This window comes from Lonchura striata, chromosome 10 (assembly GCF_050655825.1).
Source record: "Lonchura striata isolate lonStrDom1 chromosome 10, ASM5065582v1, whole genome shotgun sequence".
In the NCBI taxonomy this organism is placed as follows: domain Eukaryota; kingdom Metazoa; phylum Chordata; class Aves; order Passeriformes; family Estrildidae; genus Lonchura; species Lonchura striata.
This window is the reverse complement of record NC_140712.1, coordinates 5,024,320-5,049,502: the sequence shown is the minus strand read 5'-3', so window position 1 is coordinate 5,049,502 and position 25,183 is coordinate 5,024,320. Positions and strand designations below refer to the sequence as shown.

Genomic DNA, 25,183 nt, shown 5'->3' with positions numbered 1-25,183 from the left:
CATATCCATTTAAGTATCAATGGGAGTCAATTTCCTGGTCTTTGTATGCCTTAAATTATTTCATCTACTGTACCCCTAAGGCACAAAAATACTAAAACATTTGCCTAAATTTTTGAGTATTTCAATCACACAGAGCTTTCTGATGGGAACTGTTGCACGTACCAGCACAACAAAACTAAAATATAAGACTCAGACTTGGTTTGCAATGTTAGCTCCCCTAACATCGCATTTTCAGTTGACATTTTTACAACACAAAACAATCCCAAACAATTTTGAATGAAAAATTTTACCCAACTCGGTTGTTCTAAGCACTCAGCATGAGAACATGGTCAAGGCATGAGGTACTGTGCACCTGTCTTCTGAGAGTGAGAAAACTGAGAATCTAACTGCTCTAACTGCATTTGCAGGCCTGGAGAGTAAAAAGTACATGGGGATGCAGCTGATTTAGGAAATGGGAATAAGACTGATGGAAAGTGGCCTTAGAGGATGGACAGGCATATATACATGTGGAAGCTTCTTAACCTAGTAAAATCTCACCATTTATTTGGGAGACAGCACAGTGCTGGTAACCCCAATCTCACTTCCAAAGGGGACTTAGAAAAGAAAGCAGTGACAAAAACTGTACATCTAGATTTTAAGAAATCTTTTATGATTACTCCTAAGATTGTAGGAATGGGCCAGGACACAAACATTAAATATTTGTCCCTCCCTACTCTCACTTTCCCAAAGCTGGAAGTGCATTTGCAATTAACCAGAATTGCGTTTTACAGCTCAGCCGGGGCTCTGAACGGGATGTGACCAGTGGCAGCAGTACCAGGCCAGGCCAGCTCCCTCCTGCTGGAGCTGGCAGCTGTGGAGGTAAAGTTTGCTCACCCCAGGCCTGGAGGAGCCACTGGCAGGAGGGCACAGCTCCTCTGCAGGGAGCAGAGTCCAGTTCGCAGCCGCGGGGATCGCCACCATGACACAAGGAGCTCACCGGGCTGAGACGAGAGACGGGGACTCGGCTCTCCACGGGACTCACTGCAACCTCCCTGAAACAGAAAGTGGCAAAACGTGAGTAATCTCTGGGACAAATTACTAATGTATTAGCTGATCTAACAAACTGAAGAGACAAGTCAGTAAGTGCAATAAGAAGACAAAAAAGATGTAATAGGTTGTGTGTATGTATCTCCGAAATGGATTACTGTGATTCACGCTTCTTTCCAGGCTTTATGCAAGCAACAGAAAGAAACATCTTAACATATACTGGTATTCTGCAAAAATGTTTTTTTTTTTTACCATCCATTCCACCTCATCTATTTGTTTTTACTTCCCTTTAAAAAAAAAATCACATTTCAGAGCAACATAATTTGAAACTTCCACAAGAAATTTCTGTGCAACTGAGTGGTGTTTAAAGGCAGCAGGGATAAGCAGGGAAAGCTTATTCTTTTAAACTTATCTTCTGCTTGCATTCCTATAGGATTTTCCTGTAGGTGAAGTGAAATGACATTGCTCTTCTCCCTGCCAACAAAGACAGGCAACTTTTGGATATTCCATCCATTGTCTGAAAATTTTTCCATACAGTCCTTTCCCCACCTAACACACTCAGTGTTCAGTAGACAAAAATGCTTCATCTCTCATAGTCTTACCTGACGGAATTATGAACAGGTCCAGAGTTTTTTGCTTTATTCCCCTTTTTTCTTTGCAGAATTGAGTGTAGGCAGCACACACCACTTGCTGAGCTGCCACGTGAGCATGGGCAATGCCTGACCCCTGAGAGCTCAGCAATTGTTTGTTCCATGGTGTGAGATGGCTGCAGCAGGAGCACAGTTTCCAAAGTTTAACAGAAAGAGTTTGGAAGGGAGTTAAGAGAGAAAGGAAAGAACTGTCGCACTAGTTTCTAGTGCAAGCTATCAAGCAGTGTAACAACCAGAAACACTCACTGCACTGTATGACTGACATCTTTTATGTACCAAGAAGACAGTGCAATCTGATGGGAAGCATGTACGTTTGCAACTGGTAGTCCAGCTTAAAACGTGTGAATGGTCAGTTCTTGTACAGGAGGGAGAACACAGGCAGAATTCCATGCTATTCTGTATATTCTTAAATGTCCTGAAGAAGGGAGATAATCAGCAAGGTGACAAGGCTTTGCTGGCTGTAGGAGGTAATGCTAGGCAGTGAAGGAAGTTGCACCCCAACCACTGAGCTCTTTCTGAGGCAAGATCTTCAAAATGCTTCAAATTGCTGTCCTTGCCTTGCAAGCCCTTCAGCTTTGCTCTGTTCTCTGCACCCTCACTACACAGGCCAGTGCTCCCAAGGCTTCTGTGAGGTGCCCTTGGGCTGACTGTGATTTTCCCCCTCTCCTGTGCAGGGGCACTGGCAAGCACCTGCTCACAGCTCCTGCTTGTGCAGGTGCTGGGGTCATGCCCTGCACTTGAGCAAAGGTTCCTGCTGCTGGCCTTGCCCAGCACATATCCTGCCCCAGTTAATTTGTTAATGTTTACATCAATCCTCTATTGTCAGTCACCACACCTTGGCTGGAGCTTGCTAATAAGAGATAAAATCTCACTGAAACAACAAAAAGCACAGAACAGAGTTTGGAAAGTGTATGCTAAAGCATAGCACATGGTGCACATATACTAAGCTAAAACCAAAAATAAAGCAAAACTCCAATAGCAAACTTAAAATCTATACTCCACTGGTACATGAAAACCTTGGCTTTTAGCATTGATTGAAGCAGAGTCTTGCAAAGTATGTGTCACAGTGTAGTGAGCCCAACTGGGCATGGGGAGTAGGAAGATTATTTAATTTAAACCTTTTGCACCAAAGTCTCTACTAACTTATATCCTATTCAGCTGAGCTGAAGTCAAGACAACATGATTCAGAGCTGTTTGCTGCAATTGCTCATGTTCTGAGGCATATTATCATGAATCTGTAAGCTCCTGTACAAAATTCAGATGTTAACTGAAGTATCCAAGTTTGTGCCCTTACAAGGAAGCTACAAACCAAATTTTGATATGTTCTTGTAATAAGTCCCCCAATAGCAGCTTAAGACAGTTGGACAGTCTCAGAGTTTGTATTCAAAGGAAATGTCACAGACCCCATTCAAGGAGACACTGCTGTCGCTGCAAGGTGGGGTTTTGTGTTCTCACCAGCTCCATCTCCTTCTTCTGCCCACACCCCATGCATTAAAAAAAAAAAAAAAAAAAAAAAAAGGCAGCAGGATGGCTTCCCTGATACAGGTCATAGTACAACTCCAAAAATAGCTGTGCCAGCAAAAGTGAGAGTGCAGGGCAAGGCATTGTGCACAGCCAAAGAAACAAAGCACACAGAGCAGAGAGACTTTAGATCAGAAATACTCAAAGATGATGTGAAGAGCCCTGGCCATTGGCAATATCCAACTGGAGCAAACATGCACCCTGAAATCACTGAAGAGACTTAGGCAGAGGTGCAGAGGAGGAGGGCTACTGTGGGGGTTTTTCTCCTTCTGTGTCACACTGAAGCTTTTTACTCTGAATCTAGTCTACATTAAGAAACAGAAATTTGCTTCATTTGTGCAAACAAGTTACATTCTTATCTCAGTCTATATGTTGAAAGCTTTATACACTTTAAAGTGTAAATGCAAATGATGGCTACTCGTGTGCCAGCAGGGCAATCCCAACCATGTCAGGAGCTGTTCAGAAAAACAGGAAGGAACAATCTGAAATGAGTAAGAAGAGTAGGGGAAACACCTAAACAGACATTACCCCCGATGCTTTCAAAGCAAAATGGCAAGAGTGCTTGAGCTCTTGTGAATTAGCCAAGCCAGATTTTTTTGGTGATGAACACCATGGATATCATCCTCAGGATCACCATGAACCTGATGAGATCACTAATTGTGACTACTGCAAGTTGCATTTCTCCAAGAACTGAAATTCCCAGGCCCCTTGGGAACACAACTGTTTTTGTCCTGTGAATTTTAATTAGCTCAAATAATCTGCATTTGGAAAGTTTGATTGGTCATATATGCCAAAACTGTTCCCTTCAGGAATCCAGCAACTTGTACTTCTGAAGGGGAACAACTGACAAATTTGCAGGTGTGGTTCCAGCACTTCCTTGCTTTACTTTGGGTTAAACAGAATTGGTTCTTCTTATTCCCCCAACAGGAAAAATCACAGGGTATGATATTAAAAAAAAATTATTTTGATTAAACTGACTTTCCATAATGCCTTATGTAAGACAAGAATTTGATTAAGTATTAGATTTGTCAAAAAATTATGAATGCAGAGATGCCACACAGAAAACAAAAAGCAAATAACTTCCTTATCTTTAACATTCCTAGGCAGTGTCCAAAAGAAAACAGGCACAAGGAGCTTTTTATTTCAAGGAAGAAGGGACATTTGAATTTCACATCTTTTTCATGGAGGGATTGATAGCAAAGTTTTTAAATACACCTCATTAAAAAAAGAAAAATAGGGAAAATCTCCATGCAGGAAAGGTATTTAGATTGGGAAAAAAAAAAAAAAAGTCAGACATTCACAAATTAGGAAATGGCAGATTTGCACTTACTCATGCAGTCATAATTCTATGCCCTTGTGGAATCATCCTGTATGCTGAAATTAAGCAGAATACTGGTCAAGGAAAAAAAATCCAGCATGTAATCCTGTAACTGAAGACCCTCATTATTCCTAAGCAGACTCTCGCTTTCTAGAGAGAAGTCTAGATGGGCCAAAAGAGAGAAAAATTATCTTGTGCACAGTTAAAACAATCTGTTCACAAATGCAACATGAGCATTCCTTGAATCCTGAACATTGCAGTACTGCAAATCTGAAATACAGAACAAATAACACTAGCTGGAACCAAGCCTTTAGAGGAGGATTAACCCAAAACAAACTCTGAGGAGAGCCCAGTCAAGCCCACCCTCTTCCAAGGAACTTTTAGGTGTGCAGCACGTGGCACTTCCAGACCAAAAGAAACAGGAGGAGCTGCTCTGCTTGGGAAGGTTATAAAGACTCCACTCATGCTTCTTTCTTGTGCTCTCTATTCACATGGGAGCTGGGGAGGAGGGCAGGGGTTGTGTAGCAGGTCTGCAGACAGGTTCTGACCTGCAACTGCTCCATCATCAATAGACTTTCAGTACAAGAGCTGCCCACAGCTCCTCTGAGCTCTCATTAGCTCATGCTACATGGTACATACTGGCACTGCTGTAATTCATGGTTCTCACACACTCCCAACATTTTCCAGAAAAGGCACAGGTCTGGCAGGTACTGCAGCAACCTACAATGTTGCTAATTCAGCAGATGCCATGGGGCAGAGGAAAGGTACTCTGCACTGAGGACCTCCTGCTTGAGTAAGTTTAATACTAGGGCAAATACTGAGAGCAATATGGATCTCAAAGATGTGCAAAACCTGTCCATCCACAAAGGCTATGCAAATAGCAAGTTTGCTCTTAGCTCCTCAATAAACTAAAGGCATTCATTCAATCATAGTATTAATTTGATCTCTTTCTCTGGAGTAATTCCAAGCATGCCATTTCCCTTTCCATTTTACAAACCGCTTGTATTTAGCTGTAATGAATTGGTGATCCCCACAGTTATCTATAGTTCCTGCATGTGGTAGAAAAAATCCCCACACCACAGGGTTCTTGAGTCCAGAGAACAAACAGAACAATCACACAGCTAAAAAGTCCTTTTACAGATTTGTCTGGTCTTCCCAGTTTGGTCCTCTTCAGGAAGGAGAGCCCCAAGCAGGACTGGGCACAGGGCTCACAGCGCTTCCCTGCTCACCTGAGCATCCCCTGCTCTGCTCACAGCTGCAGCTGCTGCTGGGGGACCTTGGCTGGAACGTGAGGTCAAACGTGCAGACAGAGCAGCACTGGGCCAGGCAGGGTTCCCAGGGAGAGGACTCCTCCTTACAGCACAGCACAGGGATCCAAGAGGCACTGCAGGCTTGGGGAGATGGCTCTACCCCTGGGCTGCCTTGTAGAAGCTCAGGATTAGCTTGCATTTGAAATGTGCCATCCACTCACAGATAGGAAGGAGCCTGGCATCAACAACCCCACTGGACTGAAAATGCCTGACTTTTTCTTATCTGGGAAACTAAATCACTCTGGACTTAGCCAGCATCTAGCCAGATGATTGCTTGGACAAATTTCATAACACAGGCGCTCCCTCCCCAAACCATGATTTTTTGTGTCACAAATTCTGTTTCTCAAAACAAACAAACAAGCACATGCACACCCCCCCATTTGAAACCCAAAGTTGTGTCTGTATTTCCTTGGCTAAAAACAACTGCATTTCTGACTTTAAACGTTTGGGAATTATACTAATCTAATCTAGTTGTATTAAACCAAATTATTACTACTGTAAGTAAATAAAGTACTAATTTAGTTTCAAAGCAGTTTGGTTTGCTTTCACCTGTCAAGAGTCAACTCTTGGATGTTGTTTTTAGCTTTCTTTTTCCCACTCCCTTGAACTGCAATGAAAAGCCAAACCAGAAACCTGCAGCCACATCTTTTTGTTTCCAAGCCAAGAAAGATCAGTACAGCTGCCCTTTAGAATAGTGTAGAAAAAAATATGTACCCTTTTGAACATGCCAGAAGTAATGTTTTTAGGTCTATTTAGATACCTGGCAGGTCATCTCTGACTAGATTTGAGTTTATCACACATGAACCTAATTTCTGCAGCCTATTAATGGCTTTTGAGGTAAGAACAGAAGTCTATTTGAATCCAACAGCAAATTTTATTTGGACACAACTGGAAATTCACTCAGGCTTTTAACAACAGCAGCAGAATAACACAAAACCTTGAGACACCCCGAGTATGGGGTATGTGTCAATTCAGGGGGGTGACACTGGCAATCTGTCTTAGTCACGTGAAAGTACCAGTGTTTGTCACTACCAGTCAGAAAAACAGGCAAAACTCACTATATTTTAATGTTCATCCACCGTATGTGCTGCCCATCTTACTTGGAGCTTAACTCCTACTTGAGTTTCTGATGATACTCTTACATTAATATAACTTTGAGATTGTCTTTCAGCCATTAGCCTTTAACCTTAAGACTCTTCCTCAAACTATCAATTTGAACTTTCTTCAGATTCTGGGTCTAATGGATTTTGTAATTAAAGGCCCTTAGAAATTTTAGAAGTATCCTCTAGTTTTCTAGAGAACATAATGTTAACAAAAGTACAAAAGATTCACAACACTTCCATAAGAATGGGAGAAAGTACAGAGAAAATCTCATAAGAATTGTTGGCATCTCTTGAATGCATGTCAATGCATCTTGCCAATTACAACTCTGTGAGGCCCATAAATATTATGTTTCTAGCTAGGAAGGAGAGTGAGAACTAAGTTCTTTAGATAAATTCTGTTTTTCACATAATCCGCAATACAGAATCAAAAGAAACCTAACTAGATTGGTACTAAATCCAGTTATTAGACAAATCAAAACAAGCATCTGGAACCAAAGATTTCATTCTAAGAACCAACTAAATATATATTTGTGAGAAATATCTGTTTTGTCATTTCTGGAAAGCATTATGGGCAACCTTCCAGAAAAAATGCAATAAATTTATATGAATTTATGGCTTTACTGTGTATCTTAAAAGCAAGTATATAACAATTAGCCCATTGATGTGAAATTTATTGCTCTTCTCTTGGACAGTGTTATGCTTTGTAATTCAGCTTTTAGAAACAAACAGTCCAGCAATTTCTAATGCAAATTCACAAATAGATGCATCACTTAATCCTGGTGATGTAAGTAGGATAAACTCCACACTGCAAAAACATACTAAAATTCTTGAATTCACATCTGTCTTGTACTTCAGAGGCAAGTTATCTCACAGAGGTATGGAGACAGAACAGCTGTACTGCTTTTGGCTGGCCGAATCTTTCCTGATCACTGGGAACCTAAAAGGCAAGATTTAAAACTACCTTATTACAGCATGCAGAGTACTGACAGCCATTACTTAATATATGTCTGGTGCACTTAACCAGGTCACCCTGGTTCCCTCAGCAGGTAATGGAATGCACTTACTGCAAATTACAGGCCAGGTTTCTGCCACAAAGTACTGCTGGTGAGAGAGTGAGGAAGCAGGCCCAGCCCAGCCAGCCCTGTGAAGCACTGGGAGCCACAGCCTGCCCAGCCAGCCCTGCCAGCAGGGGCAGATCCCCCCTCAGCTCTCACCCAGCTCTGAACACATCGCAGGGACACACACATGGCCAGCAGATGCTTGGAGTATGTCTAATCTGACCACTGCAAACTGAACAGATAAGGCAAAAGTTCTTCACACTGGACCTGGAAAGGGTTAGGAAGCAAGAGCTCTTTTGTACTAGAAGTAATTGATTGCTCAGGTATTTTGTATGTAATACAAAAAGGATCAGTGAAGTATGCAAGAGAAGTACTTCCTGAAAATGTTAAAAAGCATTTGATCTGCACAGGCATGCAGAATTCCTTCAGAATGAAGCTATTTGCTTATTGATATAAATACATATTAAAATGCACTCAGCTACTGGCAATAAAATAAACCATACATGGAAAGTAAAAATGTCCAATTTATCTTCTCCCCCCTCTCAAGAATATCTAACATCACTATCCCTGCCTGGCCCCCATATCTTTTAAACTCTGCAAGAACAATGAAGACCGATATTCATGTCACATGAGGAAATGCAGAGTATCACAAGCTACTGAATAAATTTCAAAGAAGATGCAAGAACACCCACCCATGCACTCCCTTTGATTTAGAGGGGAGAACTGTCAGATTGTGCTCTTCCACTGATAGTGCCAGCATCAAGATAAACTTAAAATCAACTTCTCAATTGCTAAAGGCTCACAAAGTTCACTCTTCTCTAGGAAATTAATCTTACTGTGATTTAAAACTGTGAGCCTAGAACCAGCTTTCCCGTGGCACACTAATTTGGTGCTATGGCTAACACACTAAGAAATCCACGTTGTAAAGCACTGAGGATGGTACTCAGGGATTCAGATATAAAATGCACCTCATTATTCCCTCAGGCTTCTGCAATGCACTTTGAACCAGGGCCCTAAAGACACATAGTAAAACTACAGCCCCAGGAGAACATGAGCAAGCAGGAGGCACAGAGCAATAAGAACAGTAATGTCTTAGAGGCAGATAAAATATGCACCACGGTTCAAACAGAAGTGTTAATGCTCTGACGATGTTTCAGCTGTTTGGACTTCGGTGCCTGAATGCCACATCAGGTACCTTCCTAAGACTAGACCATGGCTTCCTGGACCTGTTTTTCCTTTATGGAGGAGGAAAAGAATGAGGAGAGGAAAAAAAAAAAAAAGCAACCAAACAAACAAAAAAAGAGAACTTTCCTGCCTTAGAAAAGTTCTGATAATAAATTTAAAGGAACTGTAGTGTTAAGACACAATGATAAGGGAAAGCAAACTGATGAATCTAGCAGCAAACGGAGCTGGTCTTCTTGAAGTGTCCCCGAGAATCCCAGAGGTTCTGCCCCAGCAAGCTCCTGCTGTCACTGACAGTACAACCAGAAAGTTCAGGGCAGGGACTGGCACCGAGAGGAACCTGCCCTCAGCTTCTCTGGCAATTCCACAAGTAAACTTTGGAGTAACTGTTCTACCCAATACTTATCAAATCATAGCAAAATGGGAAGAAATAAATAGCATATACAAACCCCTCATGTATTTTCAGTTAAAAGTCAGGCATGTTAATTCCTAGGCTTCTCTTTCAATATAGAGTTATAGTAGTTCACTTGCAGTTAGGGACACGATGGAGAAAAGTTATTCTCATGTAAAATGCCTGGCACTAACTTCAAATCAGACCTCAGTGGCTTTTGCCAGTGTATTAAATAAGCATAACAAATAGCTATTAAAGAAAGGAGGTACAATAATTTTCTGTGACCACTTCTATAATACATGATGGTATCTGCTGGAGAAATGTACAATGAAAGCTTACGCAACAAACTGCTACCCTAGAGCTCAGCACAGGGAATATATTTAACACATGTTCTAAAAAGCTTTGTTTAGTAACTATTTTCTTCAAAACAGAAGATCATAAGGAAAACAGGAGACCCCCAACCACACTGCCCCACAAAAAAAACCTTTGTCCTCTATCTTTCAGTATTCAGTGGCACCACACAGGCAGAAAAGCTCTGGCCACTCTGTGACCCAATGCAGCAGTCATCCTGCCACCCTCCTCAGCGCTATTTCAGCTGTATCTTATTTAGTACTTCAAGTCCCATGACCCATATCCAATAAGGAGGTTCTGTCTAATACACTGAGCAGATAAAAGGATGCTTTTCAAGCAAAGGTTATGCAATGGATCCATACTGCAATACAAGCCCCAGAACAGTAAACAAATGTCAAGATATAAATAAAACACGTTTTTTGCTCTTCAACCTGTAACATGTACCAGTCACCTGCTTGTGACAGAACCGTGTCTGTTACTGCTGCAAACAGAGACTTTTGTTAAGATTTAATCAACTTATCTTTATTAAAAATAAAAAAATCCCAAACAAGCTAATTTACCAGTATATTCATTCAACATTTTTAGGATATAGGAAACTCATAATAACATGTTAAAAACAGATAGATGAGAGCAAAGATGCTACATCTGTATTAGCTTTCTAGATTAAGACCATGAAGAGTTGGCAAAACTGCTCTGAAAATTTTCAGAAATATTTTGTGTATCACCATTGCACTAACCTCTCCAACCCAAATGCTATCTGCTAAACAATCTATCAAACTCGGTTGAAGACTCCTCAGCACCTTCAATAGAATTTAAATAAGCTACTGAAAACATACTTCCTAACTAAACATAAAGCCCAAGACCACATAGAAAACAAATGCTAAAATCTGGATTAGTATTCAAGTTTCTGACCTTTGATCTAGCATTCTGTTGATAAAAGTCCTGCCACTTACCAACAGAAAGAAAAGCCTCAAGTATTATAAGTGTTGGTTGTTGAGGTTTTTTTAGATACATATGAAACTATTCCAAAAATAAAATTATTTTTGAAATCTTATTTGAATCAGAAATATAGAATCAATACAGATTTTTCAATAAACCAAGAATATCAGTGAGGTATTAAGATGGTATTGGAATCAGGTGAGAGATTTACTGCACTTGTCACTGTAAAAACAAAAAACATGCACTAGAAATTAGAGAGTCTGCTGCAAAGACCGATATGGGATTTAAACTGACAATATCTTGGGAGCCTTCATTTCTCATCTTCATAGCTCCAAAACACTGGTCCTTAGTAAAACATTCTCTTGCATAATTCTTCTTACTGTCAACATACACTTTTGAAACGCAATGTTGACAACTGGCAGGTTATGAACTGTAGAGCTCACAACCTAGAAAAGTACAGGGTAGAAAGCTTTCAGGTGGTCCCAGGCATCTACTCTCAGAGAGAGCTGACAAAATCCACTGCAAACTCCACTGCAGCCCAAGACGGGAACGACACCAAAACGACAACCAGAATCTTATGATTTTTAAATGACCAGAAATTAAACACAGAGATGAACACAAGAAAGTTAGCCCTTGTAACTATGCAACTTAAGAGACACATTAGGTGATTTAGAAGGTGGTTTTTAAAGTGGTATTAACCCCTGCTCCAAAGCACTTAATCTAATTTGAGGCACTGTTTTTACAGTAATAAGATCACACTGTTTTGAAGAAGCGTGGATTATATACCTTATCAAGAGAGGTTGGGTTAATGGACCTACCACACTGATGAACAGAGGAGCTTTCAGGAGAAACTGCAGAACAGACAGCATGAGGAACAGGGAATGCTTCAGGATAGGAAAATTTGTGTCTTGAATGGAAGATGAACACGGTTTTGACAGGATATTCCATTAACAAGTAATTTCAAGAGCCAGTAATATTGGAAACGCCCTTCTACTGAGCACAAAACAGAGAGCTGTCCAAATAAAGTGTGATGAGCTTCAGAGAATAATGCCACTCAGAAGTAGTGTAAGGCAGCATCCAAAGGGCAAAAACACAGGCAGGCCAAACCGCAGTTCACCCTCAACCAAGAGCAGAATCCTTTGGGAACGTGATGGGACCAAGGCAACCACTGAGATTAGATCAGTTCAGGCATCCCCATACTTTACATACACTTCACCACCAAACTGCCCACTGCTGCAGGCAGAGCACACAGCTGGAGGACAGAACTATTTTCTCCTGCTTTTAACAAGAATGTGCCTAATTTTAAAATCCCAAGGAATAGCTGTACTCCAGCATGCTGTGTAACTGTAGCATGCATCACATTTCACTCATATAAGGAGTCAACCCATTTATTTTCCATTAAATTAATATACCTCCCTTTATTCTGGAAAAAATATATGGTGAGCCATAAAAATGAAACAGACAGACACATTTTTCTGCTTTCAGAGGCCATGGCTAAGTGAAAAAAAGATTGCTTTACTGTGTCCAGGCCAATAGTTTTCCTCTCTGGATTAGCACTCAGGATTACCACAGTTTGTGCTGGGCTTTGGGACTAGTTGCCACTGCCCAGTTTAAAGCTAACTCAGGTACAGTGGTACAAACTGCACTCTGCAATGCAGCATAAAATTAACTATTTAACTTAAACCCAAATCCATTTTCCCTACTTACTGAAAAACAGCAGCTGATGAACTATGGATCTGGCATTCGCTCACATGCAATAAAATTTGCTGCAAGTATCTAAAAATACACTTCCTGGCTGGCAGCCCACGGAACCAATCAATGAAAGTTCAAGAGGTGCATTTCACAGTCCAGATATCCTCAAACTCTGCTCCACTGACAACGTACAGAGATGGCTGGTCACATTATGCTGACTTTTCTCCCCTTCGTTGTACCAGTCCCCTTTGTGTCCAGAAGATGAAAAGTACATTTGCAATTCTTTAAGTATTTCTCCTTAAACATCTCCTTTTGCTACAGTAAGCATAAAAATATCACAGCAAATCAATAGGATGAGAGGCTATCCCAGAGACAACTTGGTGGAAAGTACAAATCAAACTTGAAGCTCTGCAGCAGAATGAACTTAATGAGAGCCCAGAAGGAAGAAACATTACAGGATTCATTCACAAGTGCATATTCACATTATAGATAATGACAAGAAGTCCACCTGGCTGAAATGCTTTTTCTAATCCCACCTGCTCACTTTGTCAGCAGATTCAGTGTTGAAATTTGTGAAAACTGGGGAAGGGAAAGAGAGCTTATCTGCTTATTTAAGAAAAAAAACTTAGTAGGATTTTCTAGGCAAATAAATTGTAATAGTGAAGTGTTACTTGATCTTATTTCATTAAAAACCCATGCCTGAGTGATTTCCTCTAACACTTCAGTTGTATAATATATAACTTATAACAATCAATTATAAATTATTATAAAAATGCAAACCTATATCTCAGAGAAAAGATGAAAACTAACTTAAACATGCACTTATCCATGCACCAAAACAAACACAAAACTATCAAAACTGACAAAAATCTAAGCTGGACAACTCTGTCATACTCCTTGCACAGGGAATACACAAAATCTAGCTGGGGTCATACAAATCTTATCATCTATCCTTTCATGTGGATTTTAAATTAGCCATTAGCAACTCGAACACCTTTGACACCACACACCGTGACAGGCAAGAAGGGAAGCAGCTCAGTCCAGCATGTAGGTCCAGTAGCTGCTGCTGCTACCTATAGACCTGACCTTGCTGGAATCACAAGAATGCTTATACTTCAGTCTTTAGAGGGAAAAATGAATGGAATGTTTAACTTGATACAAGGAAAATCGTTAGAAATTACATACCATGCAGCTTCATTGTCCTCAGCAGAGAAATGGAAAACAGGTCATATATGGCACCTTTTATATACTGTTTTTTATTTTGATCTTGGCTTGCAAGTCCTTTGTCTCTCCTTTTCTTGCAAAGGCACACAAATCTGTGAGTATACCCAGAGCAGTCTCTGAGGCTATTTTGCTGCATTTTCCAGAGAGCAGCCCTAATCTTGCCAAGTCGGAAGAATCACTGATCCATCGTTTTTGCTAGCATGTTATAGAGCAGAGGACTAAAGCAAAATTCTAATATTCAGTGCTCTTCCATGAAAAAAGTGCTCTGCAGCTTAACTCTGCTCCATCTTTCCTTCCCTGAATAGAAATTCTGCCCTTGGTTTTATGTTTTTGCTTCAGTCATAGGGCTGGTTGATGATAGCAGAACATGCATTATATTCTGTGATTCATTCAATCCTAAATAACCCAGACAAACTCCTTGCTTTTAGTAAAACAACTGTATGCACTATAATTTTTCCTTGAACACCAAAAGTCCAACTCTTGCCCACTGTGTCACTGAATTTTCAAGTAACCATTTTTAATGTAAGCCACAGCACTCTATCCAGGTACTCAATTTCTGGTGTGAACAAGAATTTGTTTTCACCTGGAGGTTCGTATCTCTGCACACAGGTCAACAGCTTCATGCACTACACAAACCTTCCAGCCAATGTTCTGCTAGCAGTTTCCTATGCAGACAGGCTTCTAAATCAGCCCAACTCAAAACTATTGCTGTGGCTAAATATGGGGCTCAGGTGAGCTGGGGAAAAGTGATTTCCTTAGCTCACCATCAGTCTTGTTGTCGGAGGGGTTACTGAGATCATGGATGCTGCTGCCTTGGTCTCTGTTTTTCACATGTCTTTTGGCAGATATATAGAGCAAGACAGATTCCTTTATGTATGATAAATGCTACAATCACTGCCATCTCCTTAGGGAAGGCAGACTGCTGATCACAGCTCAAATGGGTATTCAGCTCACATGGAAAATACAACTTCTTTACTGCAAGGCAGGCTGACCGTCTGCAGGCTAAACAGTCACAGATAGAGAATATATGTTTTGATTAGCTGACTATGCTGCACTGGATACAAAAAAAAACCCATTACTTTGACTGGGTTTGATCACTTTTGTTGTCCTTTAAGGCAACAATTTTGTCACCTTACTACTTTCCTTTTAAACTATCTTGGGAAAAAGAAAGTAAGACAAAACCCAGGTGAGAAAGGTGTGTTCATCATCACTGCTCCCCAGCCTGTACAAAACAGTACTGTAGCACTGGGGAGTCTACCAAGCTGACAGTCACCTCAAGCATACACTTACATAAATGAGTGCCCAAGGAATCTGCAAACTTACTTGAGCTCACATTCTGACATACTCATAAAAATCACCAGCTATTGACACTGCAGTCAATAATTTCATATTCCACATGGGATCTTTAAGGATTAAAAGGTCTAAGTATATATTCATAGGATAGAAATACTTTCTCTCCTCTAGATAAGCAAAATAAGGTGTGGTGTGTGACACAGAAAGACATGGTATTTATCTCATAAATCCTATTTGCCTGTCTTAACTATAGTCTTGTTCTCCTTCGCTATTTATTTTCTTCCCTTTCTGCCCACCGGCAGGTCAGAGAGCTTCCAAACTGTTTTTCCTTCAGGCTATCTTCTGTTTGGTTTTTAATATGGTCTATGTTTAAACAGTCTATATGGTCCCAAGCATTGCTGCAAACACCCATACAAAATTAAATTCAATAAACGAAAAAAAAAATCTCTTCAACACCTTCAGAACTGCAGGTATGACACAGTCAGTGAGACATGCACAGCAGAAGAAACAGTCTACCATCCTAGAAGCTTTTACTGAACCCTGTTCTATTTAGTTCTTACATCAGCTGGATAACAAATAATTTAAAATACAAATATTCTATATCATATACTTCAAATCTAGGCTCTGAATGCAAACAGTACCATTATCTGCTTAACAAAGACCAATTATTCACTGCATAATCAAGCTACTGTGCAAGTTCTGAATACCTGTAATATGTTATTTGATAATATGGTGTCTTCTGACCTAGATGGTGCTGCCTACAATATATAATTAACAATTTCAGATATGTTTTGCTTCTCTTCTGCCAAATGTTTTTTATGCAGTATGCTTTATATACTCGGTGAAACTAAGAAAAAAACAGCCTTTTTCAGACTGAAGTGCTTCACTAAACCATTTAAACACAAGCAGGAAAAGCCCCAGGATTAGATGGCAATCTAGGGAAGGAAAGTACCACTGCTATCAGTTATTCTTGCAATATCGAATCCTCCATTTTATAACTTCACATTTATAACACATACTTTGAACACTGGCCTTCCCTTTTTTCTACCTTCATTCTAGGAAAGAACACTTAGCATTGCCTTATGATAGCATTATAAACAAGATAAGTATATAATTTCATTAGACATTACCAGGAGAGAAAGCTCTTGTCCCACACAGCCACCAACAAAAAGGGAGTATATTTAAAAGTGATTTTTAAAGCTTGTGAAATACACAGGCACTTGGGTATAAAGTCCTCCCTCTCTTGACAAAATGCACTGTGCAAACCAGTATTTCCCAGTCAATTTGTCCCATGTACCTTAATTCTTATCTCGAGGTACGAAGCAGAAGAAAGCTGGCTGACTTCACATGTTCACTCAGTCCATGAAATCTCTCCATCAAGGCAGCCCGTGAAAGCTAACAGTTAACAGTGTTCTTAGAGGACACTGTGGAACCTTTCTCACTAGAGATACACTCCATTTAGCCCAGCAAACATCAGTGAGATCCCAGCTGCTGCCAGTCACCTGGACACTCAGAGACCTGGTCACATTTGCAAATGCTTCAAACAAATAACCAATTAGTCTTTGCTTGCTAGTTCACTGTACCCAGTGCTTTTGGATTTGGGCCTTGGCAGGCTACCAGCTACTTGGACTGCAGTCCCTTCCCCCTGAAAAAGGGAAGGGACTGGAAGAAGTCCCTTAAAGTCCCCTTTCAGTTACACTGAAAGAAGTCCCCTTTCAGTCTTGTACTGAAAGAAGTCCTGCAAATGCAACAAGCCGATCTACGCTTCAGAATGAAGTGCTGCAGTTAGATTGGGTAAAATATCCAGCTGCTAACGGAAGACACACCAAGTGTCTTTCCATCACTACTAAATTTCAGAAAAGCACAAGGGAGCTGCTGATGAGTATTTTTAATCAAATGAGAATGTAATTAAAAAATAAACCAAACATCACCCTTACAACTGGACAGTCGGCAGCTTGACATACAAAGGGTTGTAACAGTCCCAGAGCTCCTATTACTTGGCCTCTTGAGGGAATCCTTTGCCTGGCACTCCAGGCCTTCCCAGCATTTCAAAGAGTACCTTCATTTACACATCAAAACTCCTGCCTTCTGGCAGGATATGAAGCCTGGGTACCAGCCCAAAAGAAGCGCTTCAAGACAACTGTTGTAGTCTCTTCCTTAGCTAGAACTATGGCTTTTTACCTGCATAACAGTTACTTCTTTTTCTACAGCAGAATAATAGATGCAGAAGATGGCCAGCATCATTAAACTAAAACCCTCTAGAATCTTTAACTAAATATAATCTTTTTCAAATGTCAGTCTCAGGAGTCACTATGGTGACTATTCTGACTTCTAAAACCAGAGAGAAATTCCCTTACCAGTTACTTCTATCTCATGAGAAGCAACCTACTAAAGGAATTCTTTCTCATTTTCACATTAAAAAATAATAGCAGCGAGACAAGTTTGATGAAGATGTCCATGAATCTCACTCAGCATGTCACATATAGATTCACCACAGATTTATCCCACAAGAAAATCTGAAGTATAAGATATTTCAGAAAATTTCAATACAAGTCATATGACAGCATGTATTTAAAAACCCCAACTACTACTCAGGAAGTACTCTCCAATGTTCTGAGATAAAGAACTGGGGCTAAAAGAAAACATTTTGAATTTTTCTGTGCTACCCCTCATTTTCTTTTTTTTATTTCGTTTGAACTGGAAAAAAATTCCAAAGAACACAAGTCATTCACCAAAGCAGTGCAAAGTGCAGCTCAGCAGGGATTTAGCAGAGCCAGCTGCCCCCCATGCTGCTACAACAGGTGCTTGGCTGTGGATCACCAACAGACAGGCCAGAGCTCTCACCAGACTCTAACAGAAGCCATGAAATATTTCGTCCTCCACAAATCTACTCAGGATTCCCACTGTCAGCCTAGTTTCAGTGCTGTGTACTGAGGGTTGAATTCCCATTTTAAAATACTTGCAAGACACACTAATGCAGAGAATATCTGCTGGAAAACAGTTCCTTTGGAGTAAATCTCAAACTTGAGATTTTTTTTTTAAAACTTAAAATTACCTTTTCCCATTGCATGCTGCAGTACAGAACAAAAACTTTTCAAAAAGCTATCTGTAGTCCTTTAAATATGCTCTTGCAGGAAAAAAAGGCAAGAAACGCTCAATACTTACAATATTTAAAAACTTGACTGCACTTCTGTTCAAAACAAAATGAAAACTTCAGTGAACAAACTCTAGCTACTCTCCTCCACAAAGACAAAACTCTTCTTTCCAGTCCACAAGCACTTGGATATCACATATCACACTGGAATCACTGCAGCAGTACTATATAATAAATATACACATAACAATCAAAACTGAGGATCCCTGATCTAAACAGCAAGGAAGTTTGTTTCAGAAAAATTAATTTCTTCTGACTTATCTTCTACTTGTGTAGTCACCTGTTCCAATTTAAATATATATAGATTTTTCCATGTGGCTGTATGAAAAACAAGCACTTGACTTACACAACAGAAAATGTACAAAAGTTAACACACCTAACTATAAAATAAACTGAATTTAAAAACTACTTTAGTTTTTAAAGTTTTTAGTTTTTTACTTTTAGTTGTCTGCAAAGAAGGTATCAGAATATTACAGCAAAAACACCACCTTATTGTTTTTTTTCAGTGGTACTCCTTTAGATAAGTAGAGGAAAGTTAGGTCATTACTATTTCAATGTTTGCCATGTGCTCATGGTGCTAAAGACAGTAAGAATTCTCTTTGCCAGTATTGTCCTTGATATGCAGGTAAACAAGAAATACCTGGGTATACACAAAATGCACAGACCTGAATTAACAACCGCTATGCATTTCAAGAGACTACGTGACAAGCTTGTGCTAGGATGCAAAAATGTCAATGGAATTTTTTGTGACATACATACAGTATTATCTCTATAACTAAGGGGCTCCTAAGCACCTATCACCATTCACTATATTCTCATTAAAATGTATTTAGACTGCAAATCTTCTGGGACAGGTCTTGTCTTTTATCTGTACTTGAAGAGTCTACCGTTTACAATGAGAATCCCAGCCTTATTTGCTTTAAATACTAGCATAGCACCAGTTGGGGGTTTTTAATGTAGAAGATTGAAAATATTCAGAAAGAGTCCTTTGTGTTCATTCGGCACTGAATTCACATTTACAGCTCAGTATAAACACTTCAGCTGTCATTCTAGTAACAGTTTTTCCTACCTAGGAAATTCAAGATGGGGCCAAATTTGCCTGCATAATGATTTCACAGTAAGTGGCAACCAGATGGACAGCACACTGCCATGTGCTCCCCTTTGCTCACAGGTGGAAAAGTGAGCAAATGTGTACCACAAAAAAAGAACAGAGTAGGGAGAAAAATATCTCTGCAGCGTGCCCATTAATTTGCCCATATTCATGTACACACCCTTTCCAATCAGGAGCACGAACCAACTTCCCTGCTCCTTGTAGCTCGGGATGTAAACTCAGAGGAGCAGTGATCAGGGCAGCTCAGAACAGCTGCTGTCTCCAACACAACCTTGCTGGGAGGGCGCTGCTCCTGTGCTCCAGCCAGCAGTGGTGCATTCCTGAGAGGAGCCAGGAACCACCAGCATGGCCCTGAGAGAGGAAGGGGACAAGGACTTCCCTCCATGGGGCAGCCTCTCCGCAACCTGCACTCTTTAATGAAGCACCAAGAGCCCAGAGGCTCAGAAGTTGTGCCCATTCTGCAGCCTCCTCTCAATTTTTTTTTTTTTTTGCCCAGAGATACCATGTGTCAAAAACTTTTAAGTAAACCTCGATGCTGCCCACGTTCTGTACTGTTCTTTAGTTGCAGGAGACAATCTGGCCATGTTATAATGTCTCCAAGGAGTACCTGCCCTTTAAAGCTAGTTCTAAAAATAACACCTTTCCAAGTTGAACATATCTATTTAATTACACTACTGCCCCTGCTCCAAAAGTCCTTCTTCTTAAGACTGAAGGGAAAAAAAAGAAGAGAGCATTCAGATGTGGCAGCTGGTAACAGAAGAAAAACAACAAATATGTGCAAGAAAAATCCTTCAGGTTGGCTTTTTTTTAATACACTTGTGCAATTAACATGTGAACTTTGATTAGTATCTCCCTTTCCTGTTAAAAAGTTGCTTTCAAAACTGTGTACTTTTATCATTCCAGATAAAAATGCAATTATTTACTATATGCGGGTTGTAAAATGCAGGCAGCTATTATATACACAGAAAAATTAAGCACTGCTTGCTGAGACACACCACACGCCTCATGTTTACATCCTGTATGTTTGCTAACTTTAATTATTACAGAGAGGAGCTCTTTAGTTCACTCAAAGAAGAGTTTTCTTTACATTTGTACCATCAGCTAAATTGACTGGTAGTCCAAATGACTGCTTTTCAGTAAGAAATTATTTTATAAACTTGAACAAAAGCATTGAAAGAAAAATTATAAAATAATTCAACAGTAAAGGTCTCACTAACTTCATAAAAACTTGTATTTTGGTATTTTTATGCATGAATTTTCTATTAGTGGAAAAACCTGGTAGGCACACTTTAATATCAGACACATAACACTTTCCACTACAAAGACTTCCACAACTTTTTCTGAGAAGCTCTGACACTTGCCTCGTCTGCCAGCAGCCTTTGAAGTTCCCTGGAACAGCAGAGATGCTCTTTGTCTCATAGCAATCCATTCAAGTTAAACTGAACAGTTTTCCTGTGCCTGCTTGCCTTTTTAATCAAGTATTCAGTGGCCTCTCAAAAGCCAATCCAAATGGACACAAACTCCCTGGGCAAAGGCTGGGCATGGGGTGCCTCTGACAGAGCACAGGCAAGTGTGCTGCGAGCACTGGCAGGCTGCTGAGGCTAAAAGCAGAGGCAGGACACAGAGCAGAAAGGAGGATGAAAATGGTCAGACTTCACCTGTTATTACCCTACACAAAGCACAGAACCCAAAGGTGCTCTCCCCATTTATCCAGTAACAACCTCACCAAATATGGCAATTACCTGAATTAGAAATCACCACTGAAGGCTCAAATCCCATTTAGGGATTTTTTTCAAGTCAACAAGAGAAGTTTATACCTCCATGTAGTGTAATTTTACAAAATAAAACCCAAACCAAGCAAACACACTAAAGGGGCTAAGCCTCCCAATACCAAGAAGTTCCATGTTAGAAACTAATTTGCAGGAAGGTTATTTGGGCTGAAAGTAAAGCTCTTGAAAATTCAGAAGCACCACGTTTAGAACAGTCTATTACTTAACTCCATTTGCATTAATCCTCCTCTCAACTATTAAGATCACATACTACTCTTCCTGCAAATCCTTGCCTCATTCAGTGACCAGGGTAGCTCGTAACACAGAACTGTATCTGCACAACCCTCAATCAGATATATGCTGACTTACAAATCTAACTCTGCAACCAATGGATTCAAACATTCATTTTCAAAAGTACTTTCATTTGTGTGTGATGCTATAGGCACACATGGTGCTTTACAGAGGCAAGGAAAGATACAAAAATTGTCCCAAAGAAATTTTGGTTGAAACACATCAAAGCAACACTGAACTCTAGAACATGATAAAATGCAAGTGAGACAGAGGAATAAACCAAGAAATAAGGTGATGTTGCATTTGATAATGCTTAGCTCATAAACATTATTAACAAGTATCATTAGAAAACTTCCACCACTACTTGCATTACAAGACCTGACTTCACTCTATTCATGCAAACCCAGTGATTTCAACGGGATTACATGGAGGCAACAGGCTTCACTGGGACCTTGTAACTAAATTAAGAATTAAACCAAATACATCAACTTGTCACACCAAATCCAAAGCCCAGCAAATGGGTGGGCTGAAATATGACAGAGACTGAGATAATTTTGCTGCTGCCCGCAACAGACCAGCTAGGAATCTGGAGGAAAAAATGTTTCAATTCACCTTGGACAGAAACCTCTGGAGCCAAAGAATGAACAACAGCAAAATTCTACCCCAAAACAGTAAGAAGCCAACCTTTTATTATTTTTTTTACTCTTCTTCTCGAAAATGGCATTTCACCAAGTATGCTCATACCCACCTACACTACAAAAATACTCTCAAAAGTTCAGAAATTTTCTTCCAAGTCTAAAAATCCCAAACTCCGCATTTTCGAACACCACTGATTCCAGACTTATCCTCATATTACTGAGCCTAACAAGAGTGTGGCAAATACCCTTCAGCAGCACACAGTTATCACTCTAGAACCAGAGGAGAGGAAAAGGAGGAATCAAACCTCAGTCCTCCTCTTATATACCAACTAGCACTGTAGATTCTTCAGATGCCACTTATTGGACACTTCAGATGTTAACACATGTGGCAGAAGGTACTCCAGCTCAGTCTCCTATGTTAATATTGGTTCTGCAGTGCTCATAGGGATAAAGTATTTTTTCTGTTAGTTAACCCCATTGTCCAGGAAGCAGTTTAGCTGAGCAGCACTGTAACTGAAGTAACACCCCGTTTGCTGCCCTGATAAAAGATGCAGTTTTGTCCTGCATAACACAATTCAATTAATTCTTGTGCTATTGCCAGGTAATGCAACTAATTTAAACGAATACTGATGATGCAGGTAAATTTTAGTCATGTTAGGATCTCGCAGGATAGTGCAGTTTCTCCTCCTAATTTGGACTGTGTAGTAATACGAAAACCACACGCTTCATCATGCTGGAGATTTTGCTAGTTCTGTCCCCCCGTGCTAAAACTAACCTGTGATGCAATATCACTGCAGCATCAGACTCCGCAGTGGAGAGACCATCAGAGACAAAGAGCAAGCTGCCAGGTAGCCAGGTCTGGGGGAGTCACCACTGAACCCAAGCTGGTGTAACAGCACAATAGTACTGGGGGCCAGGAGAGGCAAAGCTTAATGAACTCCAGGCATCTTGTACAGAGCACCTTCAGAACTGTGATCACACTTACATCCAACTAACCTTTGGGAACCAGCACAGCAAGAGGGGAGGCAGCTACACTGTTATGCTCTGCATTTATGCTGTCAGTCAAGATCTGAAAATACTTCAGCTGAGTAGCAGGCTTGCACTGGTACTCACACTGCAAGCATACGTAGCTCAGATCTTAATTTTCTTACCAGCCTTTTCATAAACCAGTGCGAGTTCAGATCTTTATCTCACCTACTACTCCAGTTCTGCGGCTGAATTAGCAGACGTGTACTCTTGCTTCACATCCTTGTTGTCCACTGCTGTCTTTAGCATAATTACTACCCAACAACCACATCTAAATTTGTGTTCAACTTCCACCTCTTTTCACCCTTCAGGTGAAAACAGCATCTTGCCCTAAACAATTTTGCAATACATAGCACCAGGACAGAGCTGCGAAAACTCCACTTTGTTCAGAAGCACAGAGGAATGAGTAAGATGAGTACGCACATGCATTGCTTCAGGAATGGGCTCCTCGCTCACACCATCCCCTCACTTTCTTCCCAACACTTAGGAACCATAGCACGTTTGCAGCAGCACACACTTCTCATTCTGCATCCTCTGTAAATGAGAAGCATTCCTCCCCTTCTTTGCACAGAGTATTCTGCCTCGCAAGACAGACATTGTTCACAACATCAAGACGCACATTTTACCACACAAGATACTTGGTGCACAATGCTAATTGCAGTATCTCACTGCAAAGCACCTATGTGCTATTATTGTACAGTCTAATTTATAACCCCCACCTAACGTGACTGTAGTGGCAATAACCCTTTCACAAGTGTCCTGCAGGAACTCACAGCATCGTCACAGGAGCTGTCAAAAATTATCAGTATTGTTTCATCTAATCTACACTTGGATAGTAATATTATTACAGCACATTAAACGTACAGAGTTTGCTTACCCCTCCTTGTGCAAATTCCAGTAATAAGTGTTGCAAAAATAGCAGGATTCCTAGGAGTCACATAGCAAAGCAGCAGTTTCTGACTGTGTGCCTGTGAAAGGTGCCCTGCACTCAGACAAATAAGCCTTCTCTGCTGATTGCACTCACAGCTGTAAATACCCCTACACCATTACTCATTTTACTTCTTTTACACATACTATCTTTTGCAGCTGCTACATCTGGTGTCAGGTGCATGCTCCAATACAGAGCTTGTAGATCGGTTTCCTCCTAAACCTTCATGTAAGATCCAAGAAATTCTGGAGACACGCTTAGCAGCACCTTTTCCTAACTTCAGTATAGCAACAAGCTTTGAAACCAGGAATGCTTGTGTACTACTATTTTTAAGAGAAGTTACTATAACATGTTGTCCCGTTACAGCTCATCAATCCCCACAATTTAGACTTCACCTCTACAAATCTAACAAAAAAGGCCTATTAAGTTTACTACATCTTATGGAAGGCAAACTGAAAATTCCCCAGTAAAGAGCACTCTAAATGGATTCCGACTTCAGAAAAGAAACTACTATTCCTTTTCTCGCTAGGACAAGGAAGATGTTACTTCAGGACAGGGAGTTTCCAAAAAGCAATGCAGCACCTTACAGATACGGAGTACTCTTGCGTGAAGACACTGCTGAGGCACCACCGTTGGGTGGGTTTGCACATAACAGACAATAAAAGCAACTTTCAGGCTCAGGCATTACCGGGGCTGCTCCTATTCGGAATCCGCACGTCCCAAGCGGTGCAGCCGGGCCCGTCCGAGCGCTGCGGGGGGACTGCGCTGCCCCCGGGCGCCGAGACCCGCCCCGGCCCCCGCTGTAGCGCCGCTCGGCCGCGACCCCGCAACACAGGCGAAGGCGATCCTCGCACCGCCCGCGGCCGGGCCGGGCTCGGCTGTCCCTGCGTGAGGGGGCTCGGGCCGCCGGCAGGCCGGCCCGCGGCAGAGCGCCCTCAGGCCCCCGGCCCCACCGCCGGCAAGTTGGCGGGAGGCGGCGCCCGCCGCCAAACTTTGTCCGCCGCGGAGGGGCTCCCCCGGCAGCGCGGCCCCCGCCACCGCGGCGCAGGGAGCCCGCAGGGAGCCCGCAGGGCCACTCCGCCCGACTCCGGGGACGGTGGGGCGTGCGGCGGCCCGGGGAGGCGGAGAGACCGGGATCCCTGAGCCGCGCACGGCTGCGATGGGGCACGGCACAGACCCGCCGCCCGCGCCGGAGCGCGGTACGGTCC

General features: G+C 41.2%; 2 protein-coding genes across 7 annotated transcripts in view; one reads left to right on the top strand and one right to left on the bottom strand.

The window, feature by feature from the left end:
• TMEM266 (transmembrane protein 266) overlaps positions 1-25,183 on the bottom strand; it is an 83,749-nt gene that overhangs the window by 58,335 nt on the left and 231 nt on the right. Inside the window, exons 1-2 of one of the 4 annotated variants that reach the window (XM_085588169.1) lie at positions 16,356-24,788; positions 977-1,031 (exon numbers count right to left, since the gene is read on the bottom strand). The gene's annotated coding sequence lies outside the window, so the exon portion shown is untranslated. Of the gene's footprint in view, positions 1-873; positions 24,789-25,183 lie in introns of those variants that run through there. The other 3 variants (XM_077785832.2, XM_085588168.1, XM_031505763.3) reach the window with 3 other exon arrangements.
• Positions 929-25,183, top strand: part of NRG4 (neuregulin 4) — a 51,885-nt gene continuing 27,630 nt past the window's right edge. For 2 of the 3 annotated variants that reach the window (XR_014957474.1, XM_021546784.4), the window contains exon 1: positions 934-1,053. The gene's annotated coding sequence lies outside the window, so the exon portion shown is untranslated. Of the gene's footprint in view, positions 1,054-25,183 lie in introns of all 3 variants that reach the window. The other variant, XM_085588171.1, reaches the window with a different exon arrangement.